The following is a 20,703-nucleotide window of genomic DNA, read 5'->3' as shown; positions in this document are numbered from 1 at the left end:
ACTGAGGATTTGTCATAACTCAGTGGGCTCAGTGGCGTAGGGTGAGTTATGGTCGTGTCACCGCAGGTAGGGGAAACGTGTGTGTTCACCCCCCTACACACACACACACCCTCAACATGCGTTTATTTATAAAACGCCACCTCATTCCAAATCAGTGTTGTCCAGAATAACAGTGTCTGTGTAAATGACAAAATGATTTATAGGAATATTCCCAAAATAAAGTCCTATACCATGGGGACAAGGGCAATAATTCAGAGGAAGGAGAACAAACACACGCACACGCACACGCACACGCACACGCACACACACACACGCACGCACGCACACACACACGCACGCTCGCACACACACACGCACGCTCGCACACACACACGCACGCTCGCACACACACACACACACACACACGCACACACACACACACACACACACACGCATAGACACACACACACAGACACACACGCACACTCACACACACAGACACGCTCGTACACACACGCACGCACGCACGCACGCACACACAGCATAAATACAAACATAAACACTTGGTGTGCAGTGTATTTCAGTGAAGCTGCTCTCAAGCCCTTTTGAATATTCATATGTTGGGCGACAGCAAGGACAATAGTCTAATGTAACATTTCTGTAGATTTATGTGCTGCAAAATGTGTGTCTGTCGTTCAGGTGTGTGTGTCTGTGTATAAGCGAGAGAGAGATAGCAAGGAAGAGAAAGAAAAAGAGACAAAGAAGGAGACCATGAGAAATGAACAGAACAAAATAAAGGAGAAGGGAGACCAAAATATTCTATTTCTCAGAAGTGAGAATACTTCTTTTGTTTTATATTACTCTTATGTGAGTTGATTTCTCTGTGAATTGATTTCTCTGTGAATGTGAATTGATTCCTCTGTGAATTGTTAAAGCATGAAATGAGTGTGACAGTGGGAAATTACTCTTCTATTTTAACATGTCTGGATTGTCTCTCTGTACTAATGTTAATGGCTTTATCATGCCATAGTAATATTTATACACTCACTATGGAGGGGCTCAGAGAGAGAGATAGATAGAGTGAGTAACACAGAAAGAGAACTTTGATATTTTATTAACAATGCTGTGCAGAATGCACAGGAAAGGAGGGGCTCAAAGGGGACAAGTGTTTGTGTTATTGAGAGAGTGTGTGTGTGTGTTTGTGTTATTGAGAGAGAGTGTGTGTGTGTTTGTGTTATTGAGAGAGTGAGAGTGTGTGTTATTCCTCTCTCTCTCTCTCGCTCTCTCTCTCTCTCTCTCTCTCTCTCTCTCTCTCTCTCTCTCTCTCTCTCTCTCTCTCTCTCTCTCTCTCTCTCTCACACACTCTCCCTCCCTCTCTCTCTCTCTCTCTCTCTCTCTCTCTCTCTCTCTCTCTCTCTCTCTCTCTCTCCCTCTCTCTCTCTCTCTCTCTCTCTCTCTCTCTCTCTCTCTCTCTCTCTCTCTCTCTCTCTCTCTCTCTCTCTCTCACACACTCTCCCTCTCCTCTCTCTCTCTCTCTCTCTCTCTCTCTCTCTCTCTCTCTCTCTCTCTCTCTCTCTCTCTCTCTCTCTCCCTCTCTCTCTCTCTCCCTCCCTCTCTCTCTCTCTCTCTCTCTCTCTCTCTCTCTCTCTCTCTCTCTCTCTCTCTCTCTCTCTCTCTCTCTCTCTCTCTCTCTCTCTCTCTCTCTCTCCCTCTCTCTCTCTCTCTCTCTCTCTCTCTCTCTCTCTCTCTCTCTCTCTCTCTCTCTCTCTCTCTCTCTCTCTCTCTCTCTCTCTCTGGGGTGTACTCTATCCCTCAGCTCTGTATATGGTGCAGTATAAAGTTGCTACATGACTGTGTTATGCTCCCAGGTTAACAGCATGTACAGAGGCTGCTACATCTTTAAATGTAGGAACTTTTAGCGTCTGTTCAGTCTTTATGAGTTCCTGCTCACTGCACAGATAATACACACACACACACACACACACACACACACACACACACACACACACACACACACACACACACACACACACACACACACACACACACACACACACACACACACACACACACACACACACACACACACACACACACACACACACACACACACACACACACACACACACACAGGTTTATGAGTCCCTGGTCAGCCTGTAGAGAATGCAGGAGGCTGCACTAGTCCTCTTTAATGGTATAGTTAACATGAACAGCAGAATATGGGGACTTAAAGCTGCACCGCATCTACAGCCAGTGTGTTTGTGTAATTGTGTGAGATGGGCAGATAAAAACTGTATATCTTTGTGTGTGTTGGCATGTTCAGGCATGTGTGTGTAGTTGTGTGACTTGGTGTCATACATCATACTCTGATTCCCTCAACCCCCTGGCGGGGGAAATCTGTCTGTCCCTTTGGGGGGTGTCATCACCATGAGAGACACCTGGCACTGATTTGGTTAGTGCCAGGTGTGATGTGCGTGTGTGTGCCAGGGTGTTTACAGATAGGGCAGGACTGCGGACACCACCTGAGATCACGGGACATGCACACACACACACAAACACACAAACTACAAACGCACACACACACACTCTCTCTTCCCAGTTATGGCATCATGTGAGTCAATGGCCTTTTTGCCCAGTTGACTGTAATGTAATAAACATCAGAAAAGTAAAATACTGACACTAGTACCTTCACTGCCATTCTCCAAATGTTACTGTAGCCCCAGCCTAACAAACACACACACACACACACACACACACACACACACACACACACACACACACACACACACACACACACACACACACACACACACACACACACACACACACACACACACACACACACACACACACACACACACACACACACACACACACACACACACACACACACACACACACACACACACACACAAACTCAGTCCCTGAATGCCTCAGCCATATGGCCTGACTGTGACACCAGGGCTCTGGTGGCAGTCGGCGAAAGGGGGGTGTGATGCCAGTCTGGGCTGTGGATGCCTGCACTGTGGGAGTGGGAACAGCAGGGGTATTTGTCACAGCTGTGGAGCTGAGGGGAGTGGCGGAGATGAGGCAAATTTTAGCCCAGCATGGGGGGCTTTAGTCTGGGATGGGGAGGGTGGCTCAGGAGGGTGAGATGGAACATGCACAAACATTAAGCTTGTCACCCATCATACAAGTCGATATTCGACGTCTATCCATGTCTACGGGACGTCGGGGGATGACGTGGAAACTATCCACTAGGGGAAACAGTGAAAACTGTAGCTTTTCAAGTAGGTTTCGGTTTTGCGAGTGTCACATCCTGATATGTTTCACTTGTCTTTGTGCTTGCCTCCACCCCACTTACAGGTGTTGCTCATCTTCCCTATTATCCCCAGTGTATTTATACCTGTGTTCTCTGTTTGTCTGTTGCCAGTTCGTTTCATCTAGCCTACCAGCGTTTTTCCCTCTGCTCCTTTCTTTCTGACCCTGAGCCTGCCTGTCGTTCTGTACCTTGTCACACCACCCTGGATTACTGACCTCTGCCTGCTCTGACCCTGTGCCTGCCTGTCGTTCTGTACCTTTCGGACTATTCTCTGTATTATTGACCTCCGCCTGCTCTGACCCTGAGCCTGCCTGTCGTTCTGTACCTTTCGGACTATTCTCTGTATTACTGACCTCCGCCTGCTCTGACCCTGAGCCTGCCTGTCGTTCTGTAACTTTCGGACTCTTCTCTGGATTACTGACCTCTGTCTTCCCTTGACCTGTCGTTTGCCTTCCCCCCTGTTTCTGTAATAAACTTTTGTTACTTCAAAACTGCCTGCATTTGGATTTTCTCCTGAGCCTTGACATCTAGTGCATTACAAATGGGGATGGTGGATGGCTGTATGCATGCATCTGCCTCAGGTTACAAAGGTTGCATGTTCAAATCCAGTGATAGAAAGGGATTCTTGTTTTAAGTCTATCCCTAACCTAACCCTTACTTACGTTAACCATTCAGAGTTAATGCCAAGGTGACCAAGACCCGATGGTCACTCTGACAAAGCTCTAGAGTTCCTCTGTGGAGTTGAGTGGCCCAGCCAGAGTCCGAACTTGAACCAGATCGATTATCTCTGGAGACCTGAAAATAGCTGTGCAGCAACGCTCCCCATCCAACCTGACAGAGCTTAAGATGATCTGCGAGAAGAATGGGAGAAACTCCCCAAATACACGTGTGTCAAGCTTGAAGTGTCATACCTAGGAAGACTCTATGCTGTTATCGCTGCCAAAGGTGCTTCAACAAAGTACTGAGTAAAATGTTTGATTACTTACTATGTAAATGTGATATTGCATTTTTATTATTTTTATAAATTTGCAAAAATGTCTAACAACCTGTGTTTGCTTTGTCATTATGGGGTATTGCTTGTAGATTGATGTAGGGAAAAAACTATTTAATACATTTTAGAATAAGGCTGTAACGTAACAAAATGTGGAAACAGACAAGAGGTCTGAATACTTTCTGAAGGCACTGTATATACAGTATATATACTCTACATCACCAAAAGTATGTGGTCACCTGCTCATCCTAATTCCAAAAACATGAGCATTAAAATGGAGTTGGTCCCCACTTTGCTGCTATAACTGCCTCCACTCTTCTGGGAAGACTTTTCACTAGATGATGGAATATTGCTGCTGGGATTTGCTTCCATTCAGCCACAAGAGCATTAGTGAGGTCGGGAACTGATGTTGTGCGTTTAGGCCTGTCTCGCAGTCAGCTTTCCAGTTACATTTACATTAGATTTAAGTCATTTAGCAGACGCTCTTATCCAGAGCGACTTACAAATTGGTGCATTCACCTTATGACATCCAGTGGAACAGTCACTTTACAATAGTGCATCTAAATCTTAAAGGGGGGGGGGGGTGAGAAGGATTACTTTATCCTATCCTAGGTATTCCTTAAAGAGGTGGGGTTACATCCCAAAGGTGTTTGATCTGGTTGAGGTCAGGGCTCTGTGCAGGCCAGTCAAGTTATTCCACACCAATCTTGGCAAACCATTTCTGTATGAACCTCGTTTTGTACACCGGGGCATTGTCATGCTTAAACAGGAAAGAGCCTTCAACCAACTGTTGCCACAAAGTTTGAAGCACATAATTGTCTAGAATGTCATTGTATGCTGTAGCATTAAGATTTCCCTTTAAGGGAACTAAGGGGTCTAGACCAAACCAATGAAAAACAACCCCATACCAGTATTCCTCCTCCACCAAACTTTACAGTTGGCACTATGCATTCGGACAGGTAGCCTTCTCCTGGCATCCGCCAAACCCAGCTTCGTCCGTCGGACTGCCAGATGGTGAAGCATGATTCATCACTCCAGAGGAATGCTCCAGAGTCCAACGGCAGTGAGCTTTACACCACTCCAGCCGATGCTTGGCATTGCGCATGGTGATCTTAGACTCAGCCATGGAAACCCGGACAGATGATTTTTACTCACTTCAGCACTCGGCGGTAATGATAACTTTATCCCAGCGCCAAGCAGAGCATCTCAGAGTAGCAGCTCTAAGCAGAGAGGTGGAGGAGCTATCCAGGCAGGATTAGCGCTTGCTCACCCAGCCCAGATCTATCGACAACTAACACATAATCAATGGCTGCTCAGTCTAGGCTTTAGCTAATGGATTGCTAATTGCTAATGAAGGAAACAAACCAACTGGCCTTTCATGTGTACAACACAACAAGCTCTCAAAGTCTCACATCAGAATTAGACGTTCATCCATGTTTTTCAAATGTCAAATTTCAAAGTGGTTCCAAAGGTGAAATGTCTAATTATTTACGGTTAGGTTTAAGTGTTAACTTAAGTTCAGGCATTTTAATCTGAATTCTTAAGGTTAGGCATTAACTCAGAATGGTTAAGGTAACAGTTAAGGTTATTCTCACTCACATCTTAGTGATCAAATATGTTTTGATGGACCAATCTGCGATGCACAGGTGTGTGTGTGAGTGTGTGTGTGTGTGTCTCTTCACAGTCCCCTCTCTTCCATAAGGTGTATTTTTTAACCTGTTTTTTAAAATCTGATTCCACTGCTTGTGTCAGTTACCTGTGTGTCAGTTACCTGTGTGTCAGTTACTTGTGTGCCAGTTACCTGTGTGTCAGTTACCTGTGTGCCAGTTACCTGTGTGTCAGTTACCTGTGTGCCAGTTACCTGTGTGTCAGTTACATATGTGTCAGTTACTTGTGTGTCAGTTACCTGTGTGTCAGTTACCTGTGTGCCAGTTACCTGTATGTCAGTTACCTGTGTGCCAGTTACCTGTGTGTCAGTTACCTGTGTGTCAGTTACCTGTGTGCCAGTTACCTGTGTGTCAGTTACCTGTGTGCCAGTTACCTGTGTGTCAGTTACCTGTGTGTCAGTTACCTGTGTACCAGTTACCTGTGTGCCAGTTACCTGTGTGCCAGTTACCTGTGTGCCAGTTACCTGTGTGTCAGTTACTTGTGTGCCAGTTACCTGTGTGTCAGTTACCTGTGTGCCAGTTACCTGTGTGTCAGTTACCTGTGTGCCAGTTACCTGTGTGTCAGTTACCTGTGTGCCAGTTACCTGTGTGTCAGTTACCTGTGTGTCAGTTACCTGTGTGTCAGTTACCTGTGTGTCAGTTACTTGTGTGTCAGAAACCTGTGTGTCAGTTACCTGTGTGCCAGTTACCTGTGTGACAGTTACCTGTGTGTCAGTTACCTGTGTGTCAGTTACCTGTGTGCCAGTTACCTGTGTGCCAGTTACCTGAGTGTCAGTTACCTGTGTGTCAGTTACCTGTGTGTCAGTTACCTGTGTGTCAGTTACCTGTGTGCCAGTTACCAGTGTGTCAGTTACCTGTGTGCCAGTTACCTGTGTGCCAGTTACCTGTGTGTCAGTTACCTGTGTGTCAGTTACCTGTGTGCCAGTTACCTGATTGTCAGTTATCTGTGTGTCAGTTACCTGTGTGCCAGTTACCTGTGTGTCAGTTACCTGTGTGCCAGTTACCTGTGTGTCAGTTACCTGTGTGTCAGTTACCTCTGTGCCGGTTACCTGTGTGCCAGTTACCTGTGTGCCAGTTACCTGTGTGTCAGTTACCTGTGTGCCAGTTACCTGTGTGTCAGTTACCTATGTGCCAGTTACCTGTGTGTCAGTTACCTATGTGCCAGTTACCTGTGTGTCAGTTACCTGTGTGCCAGTTACCTGTGCGCCTCCCATAGTCTGTTCTGGACTTGGGGATTGTGAAGAGACCTCTGGTGGCATATCTTGTGGGGTATTCATGGGTGTCCTAGCTGTGTGCTAGTAGATTAAAAAGAAAGCTTGGTACATTCAGCTTGTCAACACTTCTTACAAAAACAAGTAGTGATGACGTCAATCTCTCTTCCACTTTGAGCCATGAGAGATTGACATGCGTGTCATTAATGTTAGCTCTCTGTGTACTTTTAAGGGCCAGTCGTAGTACCCTGTTCTGAGCCAACTGCAATGTTCCGAAGTCCGTCTTTGTGGCATCTGATCACATTACTGAACTGTAGTCCAGGTGCGACAAAACTAGGGCCTGTAAGACCTGCCTTGTTGATAGTGTTGTTAAGGCAGAGCAGCGCTTCATTATAAACATACTTCTCCCCATCTTAGCTACTGACGTATCAATATGTTTTGACCATGATTACAGTCCAGGGTTACTCCAAGCAGTTTAGTCACCTCAACTTGCTCAATTTACAAATGATTCATTAGGAGATGTAGGTGAGGTTTAGGGTTTAGTGAATGAATTTTCCCAAATACAATGCTTTTAATTTTGGAAATATTTAGGACTAACTCATTGCTTACTACCCATTCTGAAGAATTACTGCTCTTTATTAAGGGTTGCAGTCATTTCAGTTGCTGTAGTATCTGACGTGTATGGTGTTGAGTCATTTGCATACATAGACACACTGGCTTTACTCAATGCCAGTGACATGTCGTTAGTAAAGATTGAAAAAATTAAGGGGCCTAAACTGCTACCCTGGGGAATTCCTGATTTTACCTTGATTATGTTGGAGAGTCTTCCACTAAAGAACACCCTGTGTGTTCTGTTAGACAATTAACTCTTTATCCACAATATAACATGGGGTGTAAAGCCTATAGCTTAGCTGACACGCATCTCTTTTCTAAACGTAGTCACTTTAACTATACATTCATGTACATACTACCTAAAATGTCCCGACCAACCAGTGCTCCCGCACATTGGCAAACCAGGCTATCTGCATTGTGTCCCAACACCTGCCAACCCCTCTTTTTACGCTTATGCTACTCTCTGTTCACCATATATGCATAGTCACTTTAACCATATCTACATGTACATACTACCTCAATAAGCCTGACTAACAGGTGTCTGTATATAGCCCACACACACACACACACACACACACACACACACACACACACACACACACACACACACACACACACACACACACACACACACACACACACACACACACACACACACACACACACACACACACACACACACACACACACACACACACACACACGCACACATTTACATTTACATTTAAGTCATTTAGCAGACGCTCTTATCCAGAGCGACTTACAAATTGGTGCATTCACCTTATGACATCCAGTGGAACAGTCACTTTACAATAGTGCATCTAAATCTTAAAGGGGGGGGGTGAGAGGGATTACTTATCCTATCCTAGGTATTCCTTAAAGAGGTGGGGTTTCAGGTGTCTCCGGAGGGTGGTGATTGACTCCGCTGTCCTGGCGTCGTGAGGGAGTTTGTTCCACCATTGGGGGGCCAGAGCAGCGAACAGTTTTGACTGGGCTGAGCGGGAGCTGTACTTCCTCAGTGGTAGGGAGGCGAGCAGGCCAGAGGTGGATGAACGCAGTGCCCTTGTTTGAGTGTAGGGCCTGATCAGAGCCTGGAGGTACTGAGGTGCCGTTCCCCTCACAGCTCCGTAGGCAAGCACCATGGTCTTGCCTACGGAGGCACACACACACAGGCACACACACAAACACACAAGTCCACACTCTCTCTGTGGTGTTGCCTGGACTGCGTATGAACAGCAGATCTGTCAGTGAGTGACAGGTTGACAGCCGAGCTCCCAGCACTTTGTCCACTGTCATCTCATCAAACCTGCTGGGGCTACGGCTATCCCTCTCTACTCTGATTCCTGGTGTGTGTGTGTGTGTGTGTGTGTGTGTGTGTGTGTGTGTGTGTGTGTGTGTGTGTGTGTGTGTGTGTGTGTGTGTGTGTGTGTGTGTGTGTGTGTGTGTGTGTGTGTGTGTGTGTGTGTGTGTGTGTGTGTGTGTGTGTGTGTGTGTGTGTGTGTGTGTGTGTTTTTCTGTGTGTCTCTGTGTCTGTGTGTGCGCATGTACGCGCGTGTGTAGATATCAACAGTACCACAAAACCTTGTTCTTTGGTTTATCTACTGACCTATCAGAACACAACAGTACTTCCTATTTATGCTAGTTCAATGTCATTTCCTGCTAACCTCATTAGCATGTCAAACAACACACTAACATGGCAATACATCACACCATCATTACCGTGAGCATAATTAATGACTTGAAGATCTCACGCTGAAGACTAGAATCGATTTGAGACAAAACACACACAGGGAAGATAGCCACCTCCTCTCTCCCTAGATTACTGAGACAAAACACACACAGGGAAGATAGCCACCTCCTCTCTCCCTAGATTACTGAGACAAAACACACACAGGGAAGATAGCCACCTACTCTCTCCCTAGCTTACTGAGACAAAACACACACAGGGAAGATAGCCACCTACTCTCTCCCTAGCTTACTGAGACAAAACACACATAGGGAAGATAGCCACCTCCTCTCTCCCTAGATTACTGAGACAAAACACACACAGGGAAGATAGCCACCTACTCTCTCCCTAGCTTACTGAGACAAAACACACACAGGGAAGATAGCCACCTACTCTCTCCCTAGCTTACTGAGACAAAACATAGCCACTTCACAGTGAACAGTTTAACCAGACCAGATAATAGGCCCAAATCAAATTTGAGTTTCCCCCTTGAAGACCAGAGTCTGGAAGTTTTGACAATACGCTGTGAGATGGATAGCAGAAACAGGCCTGTAACAGGATTGGAAAGCATACAGATGTATTGTAGGGTCTCCCTGATCCGTTCTATCATTCTATTGTTCTACAATTCCATGATTCTATAGCTATAGTTCTAATTCTACAATCCTGCAATTCTATAATTGTATAGTTCTATAATCCTGGTGTGAAGTTTCTGATGGTAGTATTGTTTCTCTGTGTCACAGACAGAGGAAGGGTCAGGGTTGAATTCTCCCAACACACAACCAATCACACAAGAGATTACTGAAAGTTGTTCTCTGCAGAGTGAATGAGGAGAGAGGGTGACATTAAGAAATTATATTTTTCCAAGAGGCTAAGACGGAATCCACGTCTGGTTCAGGCGATGGTTAATTTTCTCCTCTCTAACTTTGGGAGTCTTTCTGGGGTTGATAAGTGAAGAGCTGAAGACTGGTAATAACTGAACGCAAACAAGGAGTAGAGCGGGAGTAAGACAAAAGAGACATTAGCTCCATCGGAGACCTCTCTCTAACCCACAAAGACACATTCTCACTCTCCTTCACACACACACTAAGGAAGATTCAATTGGACATATTGTCTGGGTATTACACTAACAGCTACCCAAGTCTACTGATTTTCTCAAGGTCACGAGAGGTCCAGAACTAGCAGAGGGCATAGTCACACACGCACACGCACACGCACACGCACACGCACACGCACACGCACACGCACACGCACACACACACACACACACACACACACACACACACACACACACACACACACACACACACACACACACACACACACACACACACACACACACACACACACACACACACACACACACACACACACAATCTCAATGGAAGTTGTAAAATGTACGTTTTGAAAAAAATGCTGGTGAAAGTATTGTGCGTAATACAGTCATGTGAAGCTAACAACACCACAGTGAGAGGACACAGCCAATATGGCTGCCCTGTCTTTACTAGTGAAGTGCAGTACTGCTAATTCGCTCCTTTCTCATTATCAAATTATTTATGCACACAGTGTCAGCTGTGTAAAGCATTACATGGCTTGGCCTGCCGTTAATGCACCTGCTAATTCAATGGCTGAAGGGGAAAGAAGGGTCGTGGAGGGGAGAAGGAGAAGGAAGGGTAAGGGAGGAGAGAAGGGGAAGGAAGGGTAGGGGAGGAGAGAAGGGGAAGGAAGGGTCGTGGAGGGGAGAAGGAGAAGGAAGGGTAAGGGAGGAGAGAAGGGGAAGGGAGGGTCGTGGAGGGGAGAAGGAGAAGGAAGGGTAATGGAGGAGAAATCAATACTGTAAATAAACACTGTCACACCACAAGTGAGTCTTTTGAATAGGAAGAGTTTCATTAATGTTCTACGCTACAGTAAGTATCATACAGTATATTTGGAAAGTATTCAGACCCCTTGACTGTTTCCACATTTTGTTACATTACAGCCTTATTCTAAAATGGACTAAATTGTTTTATCCCCTCATAAATCTACACACAATAGCTCATAACAATTCAGCAAAAACAGGTTTTTATACATTTGAGCAAATTTATGAAATATAAAAAACTGAAATGTCACATTTACACATTTAGTATTCAGACCCTTTACTCAGCATTTTGTTGAAGCACCTTTGGCAGAGATTACAGCCTTGAGTCTTTTGTGTATGACGCTAAAAGCTTGGCACACGTGTATTTTGGAAGTTTCTCCCATACTCTTTTCAGATCCTCTCAAGCTCTGTCAGGTTGTATGAAGAGCGTCGCTGCACAGCTATTTTCAGTTCTCTCCAGAGATGTTCGATCGGATTCAGGTTCAGGGTCTGGATGGGCCACTCAAGAACATTCAGAGACTTGTCCCAAAGCCACTACTGCTCTGTCTTGGCTGTGTGTTTCAGGTCATTGTCCTGTTGAAAAGTGAACCTTCACCAAAGTCTGAGGTCCTGAGCGCTCTGGAGCATTTTTTCATCAAGATTCTCTCTGTACTTTGCTCGGTTCATTTTTCTTTTGATCCTGACTAGTCTGCTAGCCCCTGCCACTGAAAAACATCCCCACAGCATGCTGCTGCCACCACCATGCTTCACTGTAGGGATGGCGCCAGATTTCCTCTAGATGTTACGCTTGGCATTCAGGCCAAACAGTTCAATCTTGGTTTCATCAGACCAGGGAATCATGTTTCTCATGGTCTGAGAGTCCTTTAGGTGCCTTTTGACAAATCGCAAGTGGGCTGTCATGTGCCTTTTACTTAGGAGTGGCTTCTTTCTGGCCACCCTACCATAAAGGACTGATTGGTTGAGTGCTGCAGAGATGGTTGTCCTTCTAGAAGGTTCTCCCACCTCCACAGAGGAACTCTGGAGCTCTGTCAGAGATCATCGGGTTCTTGGTCCCATCCCTGACCTTCTCCCCTATTGCTCAGTTTGGCCGGAGGGCCAGCTCACAGACGAGTCTTGATGAGTCCAACTTCTTCCATTTAAGAATGACAGAGGCTACTGTGTTCTTGGGGACCTTCAATGCAGCAGAAATGTTTTGGCACCCTTCCCCAGATCTGTGCCTTGACACAATCCTGTCTCGAAGCTCTACAGACAATTCCTTTGACCTCATGGTTTGGTTTTTGCTCTGACATGCACCGTCAACTGTGAGACCTTGTATAGACAGGTGTGTGTATTTACAAGTCATGTCATGTCTTTACAAGTCGTGCATAAGTTTCCATCCAACCTGAAGTCCACCGCAACCCCGCTGCTGTCCTCAAGCTCCTTGGGTACATGTTCCAGCACACACCCTGCATCACACCGATGCTTACTCCAAAGGGCACTGACTCCTGTCCTCCCGAGCCATCATCCCATTGGGAACTGGCGAAGATGTTGACAAATTTGTCTGGACAGCCAAATTTGAGTAGAATGCCCGATAGTAGTGCTCACAGTGTCGAAGACCTTGGAGAGATCGTCGAAGGCCTTGGAGAGGTCGTCGAAGGCCTTGAAGAGGTTGTTGAAGGCCATGGAGAGGTCCTGATGTTGTTCACAACACTTTTCCTGGAGTTGCCAGTGTGTGTATGTGTCGTGAATAGTATGTCGACAGTACTGTTCTTTCTTTCTTTCAAGCACAAACATACACACGTGCACGCACACACCCACACACACCCACACACACCCACACACACCCACACACACTGCATAAATGGACAACAGAATGCAGATGATAGGTCCTTGTGTCGAGTGTGTGTGTGCAGGGCCTCTCTCTGTGTCAAAATCAGCCGCAATGGGACAGGACCTCAGCAGCACAAGAGAGAGAGAGAGAGCTGACATGCAGGACAACCCAGCATTTCTTCCCTGAGAAAAGAGGCGATATTGCACATCTGTCAGCGCTGTGTAGACTATTAATCACACACGAAGAAGAGAGGGGAAAACATCTAACTGAGAATTAGGAAGAGTGAGAGAGCGCACTGCTGGGGAGGTGGTGGTGGAACTCGGCCTCTCTCTCTGATTCTTATTGAATGCTGCTACCTTAATCATGGTGTAATCAGGGCATTTACCCCATACCTGCACTAATGACAACACTAGAGCAAACAGAAGAAGACAGAGTGAGGTTAGCAAGTGGTGTTGCTTTCTGGACCTTGTAGTACTGTTATCTCAGACCTATTGTCATGTTTTGTCTTTGATTATCATGCCTTGTCCCTGTTCTTCTCCTTCTATTCGTTTCCCTCTGCTGGTCTTATTAGGTTCTTTCCCTCTTTCTATCCCTCTCTCTCCCCCTCCCTCTCTCACTCTCCCGCTCTCTCTTCTCTCTATCGTTCCGTTCCTGCTCCCAGCTGTTCCTATTCCCCTAATCAATCATTTAGTCTTCCCACACCTGTTCCCGATCCTTTTCCCTGATTAGAGTCCCTATTTCTCTCCTTGTTATTCGTTTCTGCCCTGTCGGTTCCTTGTCTAGAATTCATCGTGCTGTGTTTGTGTATCGCCCTGTCGTGTCGTGTTGTCCTCAGATGCTGCGTGGTGAGCAGTTGTCTGAGTCTGTTTGGTTCAAGTGCCTTCCCGAGGCAACCTGCTGTTCACCTGCTGTTCAAGATCGAGTCTCCAGTTTGTCCTCGTCATTTCGAGTGAAAGTTGTGTTTTTTTGATTGTATTTACTTTACTGGATTAAAGACTCTGTTTTCGCCAAGTCGCTTTTGGGTCCTCTTTCACCTGCATGACAGAAGGAACCGACCAAGGAATGGACCCAGCGACTTCAGACGCTCGTTACACTGCCGTCGAGACCCAAGGAGCCATGCTCGGCAGACACGAGCAGGAATTGTCTGCTGCTCGCCATGCCGTGGAGAACCTGGCCGCTCAGGTTTCCGACCTCTCTGGACAGTTCCAGAGTCTTCGTCTCGTGCCACCTGTTACTTCCTGGCCTGCCGAGCCTCCAGAACCTAAGGTTAATAACCCACCTTGCTACTCCGGGCAGCCCACTGAGTGCCGCTCCTTTCTCACGCAGTGTGAGATTGTGTTCTCTCTCCAACCCAACACATACTCTAGAGAGAGAGCTCGGGTTGCTTACGTCATTTCACTCCTTACTGGCCGGGCTCGAGAATGGGGCACAGCTATCTGGGAGGCAAGGGCTGATTGCTCTAACAAGTACCAGAACTTTAAAGAGGAGATGATTCGGGTTTTTGACCGTTCAGTTTGTGGTAGGGAGGCTTCTAGGGCCCTGGCTTCCCTATGCCAAGGTGAACGGTCCATAACGGATTATTCTATTGAGTTTCGCACTCTTGCTGCCTCTAGTGAGTGGAACGAGCCGGCGCTGCTCGCTCGTTTTCTGGAGGGACTCCACGCAGTGGTTAAGGATGAGATTCTCTCCCGGGAGGTTCCTTCAGATGTGGACTCTTTGATTGCTCTCGCCATCCGCATAGAACGACGGGTAGATCTTCGTCACCGGGCTCGTGGAAGAGAGCTCGCATCAACGGTGTTTCCCTGCTCCGCATCGCAACCATCTCCCTCCTCTGGCTCAGAGACTGAGCCCATGCAGCTGGGAGGGATTCGCATCTCGACTAAGGAGAGGGAACGGAGGATCACCAACCGCCTGTGCCTCTATTGCGGAGTTGCTGGACATTTTGTTAATTCATGTCCAGTAAAAGCCAGAGCTCATCAGTAAGCGGAGGGCTACAGGTGAGCGCAACTACTCAAGTCTCTCCATCAAGATCCTGTACTACTTTGTCGGTCCATCTACGCTGGACCGGTTCGGTGCTACATGTAGTGCCTTGATAGACTCTGGGGCTGAGGGTTGTTTCATGGACGAAGCATGGGTTCGGAAACATGACATTCCTTTCAGAGAGTTAGAGAAGCCTACGCCCATGTTCGCCTTAGATGGTAGTCATCTTCCCAGTATCAGATTTGAGACACTACCTTTAACCCTCACAGTATCTGGTAACCACAGTGAGACTATTTCTTTTTTGATTTTTCGTTCACCGTTTACACCTGTTGTTTTGGGTCATCCCTGGCTAGTATGTCATAATCCTTCTATTAATTGGTCTAGTAATTCTATCCTATCCTGGAACGTTTCTTGTCATGTGAAGTGTTTAATGTCTGCCATCCCTCCCGTTTCTTCTGTCCCTACTTCTCAGGAGGAACCTGGCGATTTGACAGGAGTGCCGGAGGAATATCATGATCTGCGCACGGTCTTCAGTCGGTCCCGAGCCAACTCCCTTCCTCCTCACCGGTCGTATGATTGTAGTATTGATCTCCTTCCGGGGACCACTCCTCCTCGGGGTAGACTATACTCTCTGTCGGCTCCCGAACGTAAGGCTCTCGAGGATTATTTGTCTGTGTCTCTTGACGCCGGTACCATAGTGCCTTCTTCCTCTCCGGCCGGGGCGGGGTTCTTTTTTGTTAAGAAGAAGGACGGTACTCTGCGCCCCTGCGTGGATTATCGAGGGCTGAATGACATAACGGTTAAGAATCGTTATCCGCTTCCCCTTATGTCATCAGCCTTCGAGATTCTGCAGGGAGCCAGGTGCTTTACTAAGTTGGACCTTCGTAACGCTTACCATCTCGTGCGCATCAGAGAGGGGGACGAGTGGAAAACGGCGTTTAACACTCCGTTAGGGCATTTTGAGTACCGGGTTCTGCCGTTTGGTCTCGCCAATGCGCCAGCTGTTTTTCAGGCATTAGTTAATGATGTTCTGAGAGACATGCTGAACATCTTTGTTTTTGTCTATCTTGACGATATCCTGATTTTTTCTCCGTCACTCGAGATTCATGTTCAGCACGTTCGACGTGTTCTACAGCGCCTTTTAGAGAATTGTCTCTACGTAAAGGCTGAGAAGTGCTCTTTTCATGTCTCCTCCGTTACTTTTCTCGGTTCCGTTATTTCCGCTGAAGGCATTCAGATGGATTCCGCTAAGGTCCAAGCTGTCAGTGATTGGCCCGTTCCAAGGTCACGTGTCGAGTTGCAGCGCTTTTAGGTTTCGCTAATTTCTATCGGCGTTTCATTCGTAATTTCGGTCAAGTTGCTGCCCCTCTCACAGCTCTTACTTCTGTCAAGACGTGTTTTAAGTGGTCCGGTTCCGCCCAGGGAGCTTTTGATCTTCTAAAAGAACGTTTTACGTCCGCTCCTATCCTCGTTACTCCTGACGTCACTAGACAATTCATTGTCGAGGTTGACGCTTCAGAGGTAGGCGTGGGAGCCATTCTATCCCAGCGCTTCCAGTCTGACGATAAGGTTCATCCTTGCACTTATTTTTCTCATCGCCTGTCGCCATCTGAGCGCAACTATGATGTGGGTAACCGTGAACTGCTCGCCATCCGCTTAGCCCTAGGCGAATGGCGACAGTGGTTGGAGGGGGCGACCGTTCCTTTTGTCGTTTGGACAGACCATAAGAACCTTGAGTACATCCGTTCTGCCAAACGACTTAATGCCCGTCAAGCTCGTTGGGCGTTGTTTTTCGCTCGTTTCGAGTTTGTGATTTCTTACCGTCCGGGTAGCAAGAACACCAAGCCTGATGCCTTATCCCGTCTGTTTAGTTCTTCTGTGGCTTCTACTGATCCCGAGGGGATTCTTCCTTATGGGCGTGTTGTCGGGTTAACAGTCTGGGGAATTGAAAGACAGGTTAAGCAAGCACTCACGCACACTGCGTCGCCGCGCGCTTGTCCTAGTAACCTCCTTTTCGTTCCTGTTTCCACTCGTCTGGCTGTTCTTCAGTGGGCTCACTCTGCCAAGTTAGCTGGTCATCCCGGTGTTCGAGGCACTCTTGCGTCTATTCGCCAGCGCTTTTGGTGGCCGACTCAGGAGCGTGACACGCGCCGTTTCGTGGCTGCTTGTTCGGACTGTGCGCAGACTAAGTCGGGTAACTCTCCTCCTGCCGGTCGTCTCAGACCGCTCCCCATTCCTTCTCGACCATGGTCTCACATCGCCCTAGACTTCATTACCGGTCTGCCTTTGTCTGCGGGGAAGACTGTGATTCTTACGGTTGTCGATAGGTTCTCTAAGGCGGCACATTTCATTCCCTCGCTAAACTTCCTTCCGCTAAGGAGACGGCACAAATCATTATCGAGAATGTATTCAGAATTCATGGCCTCCCGTTAGACGCCGTTTCAGACAGAGGCCCGCAATTCACGTCACAGTTTTGGAGGGAGTTCTGTCGTTTGATTGGTGCGTCCGTCAGTCTCTCTTCCGGGTTTCATCCCCAGTCTAACGGTCAAGCAGAGAGGGCCAATCAGACGATTGGTCGCATACTACGCAGCCTTTCTTTCAGAAACCCTGCGTCTTGGGCAGAACAGCTCCCCTGGGCAGAATACGCTCACAATTCGCTTCCTTCGTCTGCTACCGGGTTATCTCCGTTTCAGAGTAGTCTGGGTTACCAGCCTCCTCTGTTCTCATCCCAGCTTGCCGAGTCCAGCGTTCCCTCCGCTCAAGCGTTTGTCCAACGTTGTGAGCGCACCTGGAGGAGGGTGAGGTCTGCACTTTGCCGTTACAGGGCACAGACTGTGAGAGCCGCCAATAAACGCAGGATTAAGAGTCCAAGGTATTGTTGCGGCCAGAGAGTGTGGCTTTCCACTCGCAACCTTCCTCTTACGACAGCTTCTCGTAAGTTGACTCCGCGGTTCATTGGTCCGTTCCGTGTCTCCCAGGTCGTCAATCCTGTCGCTGTGCGACTGCTTCTTCCGCGACATCTTCGTCGCGTCCATCCTGTCTTCCATGTCTCCTGTGTCAAGCCCTTTCTTCGCACTCCCGTTCGTCTTCCCTCCCCCTCCCGTCCTTGTCGAGAGCGCACCTATTTACAAGGTACATAAGATCATGGACATGCGTTCTCGGGGACGGGGTCACCAATACTTAGTGGATTGGGAGGGTTACGGTCCTGAGGAGAGGAGTTGGGTTCCGTCTCGGGACGTGCTGGACCGTTCACTCATTGATGATTTCCTCCGTTGCCGCCAGGATTCCTCCTCGAGTGCGCCAGGAGGCGCTCGGTGAGTGGGGGGGTACTGTCATGTTTTGTCTTTGATTATCATGCCTTGTCCCTGTTCTTCTCCTTCTATTCGTTTCCCTCTGCTGGTCTTATTAGGTTCTTTCCCTCTTTCTATCCCTCTCTCTCCCCCTCCCTCTCTCACTCTCCCGCTCTCTCTTCTCTCTATCGTTCCGTTCCTGCTCCCAGCTGTTCCTATTCCCCTAATCAATCATTTAGTCTTCCCACACCTGTTCCCGATCCTTTTCCCTGATTAGAGTCCCTATTTCTCTCCTTGTTATTCGTTTCTGCCCTGTCGGTTCCTTGTCTAGAATTCATCGTGCTGTGTTTGTGTATCGCCCTGTCGTGTCGTGTTGTCCTCAGATGCTGCGTGGTGAGCAGTTGTCTGAGTCTGTTTGGTTCAAGTGCCTTCCCGAGGCAACCTGCTGTTCACCTGCTGTTCAAGATCGAGTCTCCAGTTTGTCCTCGTCATTTCGAGTGAAAGTTGTGTTTTTTTGATTGTATTTACTTTACTGGATTAAAGACTCTGTTTTCGCCAAGTCGCTTTTGGGTCCTCTTTCACCTGCATGACACCTATGAGTGCTTTGGCTTGTATAGGTGTAAGTCGCTCTGGATAAGAGCGTCTGCTAAATGACTTAAATGTAAAAATGTAAAATAGGTCAACGGTTTTTGCATAGTATATATATATATATTTTTTTGCCTGTTTTTAACTAGGAAAGTCACTTAAGAAGATATTCTTATTATCAATAACAGCCTACCCAAGCCAATGGGCCAATGGGACTCTCAATCACGTCCAGTTGTGATACAGCCTGGAATCGAACCAGGATCTGTAGTGACGACTCTAGCACCGAGATGCAGTGCCTTAGAGGAGGTGAAAAGGTGAAAAGACAGAGGGTAACGGAGAAAGACAGAGGGTAAGGGAGAAAAGACAGAGGGTAACGGAGAAAAGACAGAGGGTAACGGAGAAAAGACAGAGGGTAAAGGAGAAAAGACAGAGGGTAACGGAGAAAAGACAGAGGGTAAGGGAGAAAAGACAGAGGGTAACGGAGAAAAGACAGAGGGTAACGGAGAAAAGACAGAGGGTAAGGGAGAAAAGACAGAGGGTAACGGAGAAAAGACAGAGGGTAACGGAGAAAAGACAGAGGGTAAAGGAGAAAAGACAGAGGTTAAGAGAGAAAAGACAGAGGGTAACGGAGAAAAGACAGAGGGTAACAAAGAAAAGACAGAGGGTAACGGAGAAAAGACAGAGGGTAACAAAGAAAAGACAGAGGGTAAGGGAGAAAAGACAGAGGGTAACGGAGAAAAGACAGAGGGTAACGGAGAAAAGACAGAGGGTGTGTGCGTGTGTGTGTGTGTGCGTGCGTGCGTGCGTGCGTGTGTGCGTGTGTGCGTGTGTGCGTGTGTGTGTGTGTGTGTGTGTGTGTGTGTGTGTGTGTGTGTGTGTGTGTGTGTGTGTGTGTGTGTGTGTGTGTGTGTGTGTGTGTGTGTGTGTGTGTGTGTCCCTATGTATCAGGTGAGTGAGGTGTTTGAAGCCAATGAGGATGGGCTTGGGATGGCAGAGGGTTTTTCACGCTCTGATGGCCAGGTGCAGATCAGTTACAGCAAATCAGTCAAATAAATGACTTGTTAAAACTAACATTTCCTCCAGAATGCCAAGTCTCCCCAGGCTGCTTCATACACTTCTACTGATCATTGTATGCATAGACACACACATTAAAGTGTGTGTGTATGTGTGTGTGTGGATGGGGGGTGGGGTATGTGTGCGTGCTTGTGTGTACACACGTGATATTCCATCAAACTCAAAATGTGTGTGTTGGTCTTTAAAGTCATGGGATTCAGTGTCACATCACAAATCCCGTCCACCTGCTGTGTCTCGCAAATCAAGCACACCTCATGTACTTGAAAGCAAACCAATGTTATTTCGACTGAGGTCTGGTTGTAATTGACTACATGAAATTCGATATGAACCCTTATTTATCCTTATTCTTTGCAAAATCAGACATTTCAATCAATTATATTTGAACATTCGACACATTTCCTATTCCCTAGCTAGGTTTCCATCCAATTGGCGACAGATTTTCATGCGAATACACTAAAATCCACATGAAATAAAATAGATGCATTTCCCCACCGGCGGAGTGCTTCACCAAATGACTTGTTGCTCTGAGATACAGTGTGGGCAGGCTGTGTGGATGAGATTATTATAGATAAGAGGAAATGCCAGTCAAGCATTGACCATC

Source organism: Oncorhynchus gorbuscha, linkage group LG17, assembly GCF_021184085.1.
Source record: "Oncorhynchus gorbuscha isolate QuinsamMale2020 ecotype Even-year linkage group LG17, OgorEven_v1.0, whole genome shotgun sequence".
Classification (NCBI taxonomy): Eukaryota; Metazoa; Chordata; class Actinopteri; order Salmoniformes; family Salmonidae; genus Oncorhynchus; species Oncorhynchus gorbuscha.
The sequence above is the reverse complement of the archived record's forward strand: the minus strand, read 5'-3'. Positions refer to the sequence as shown.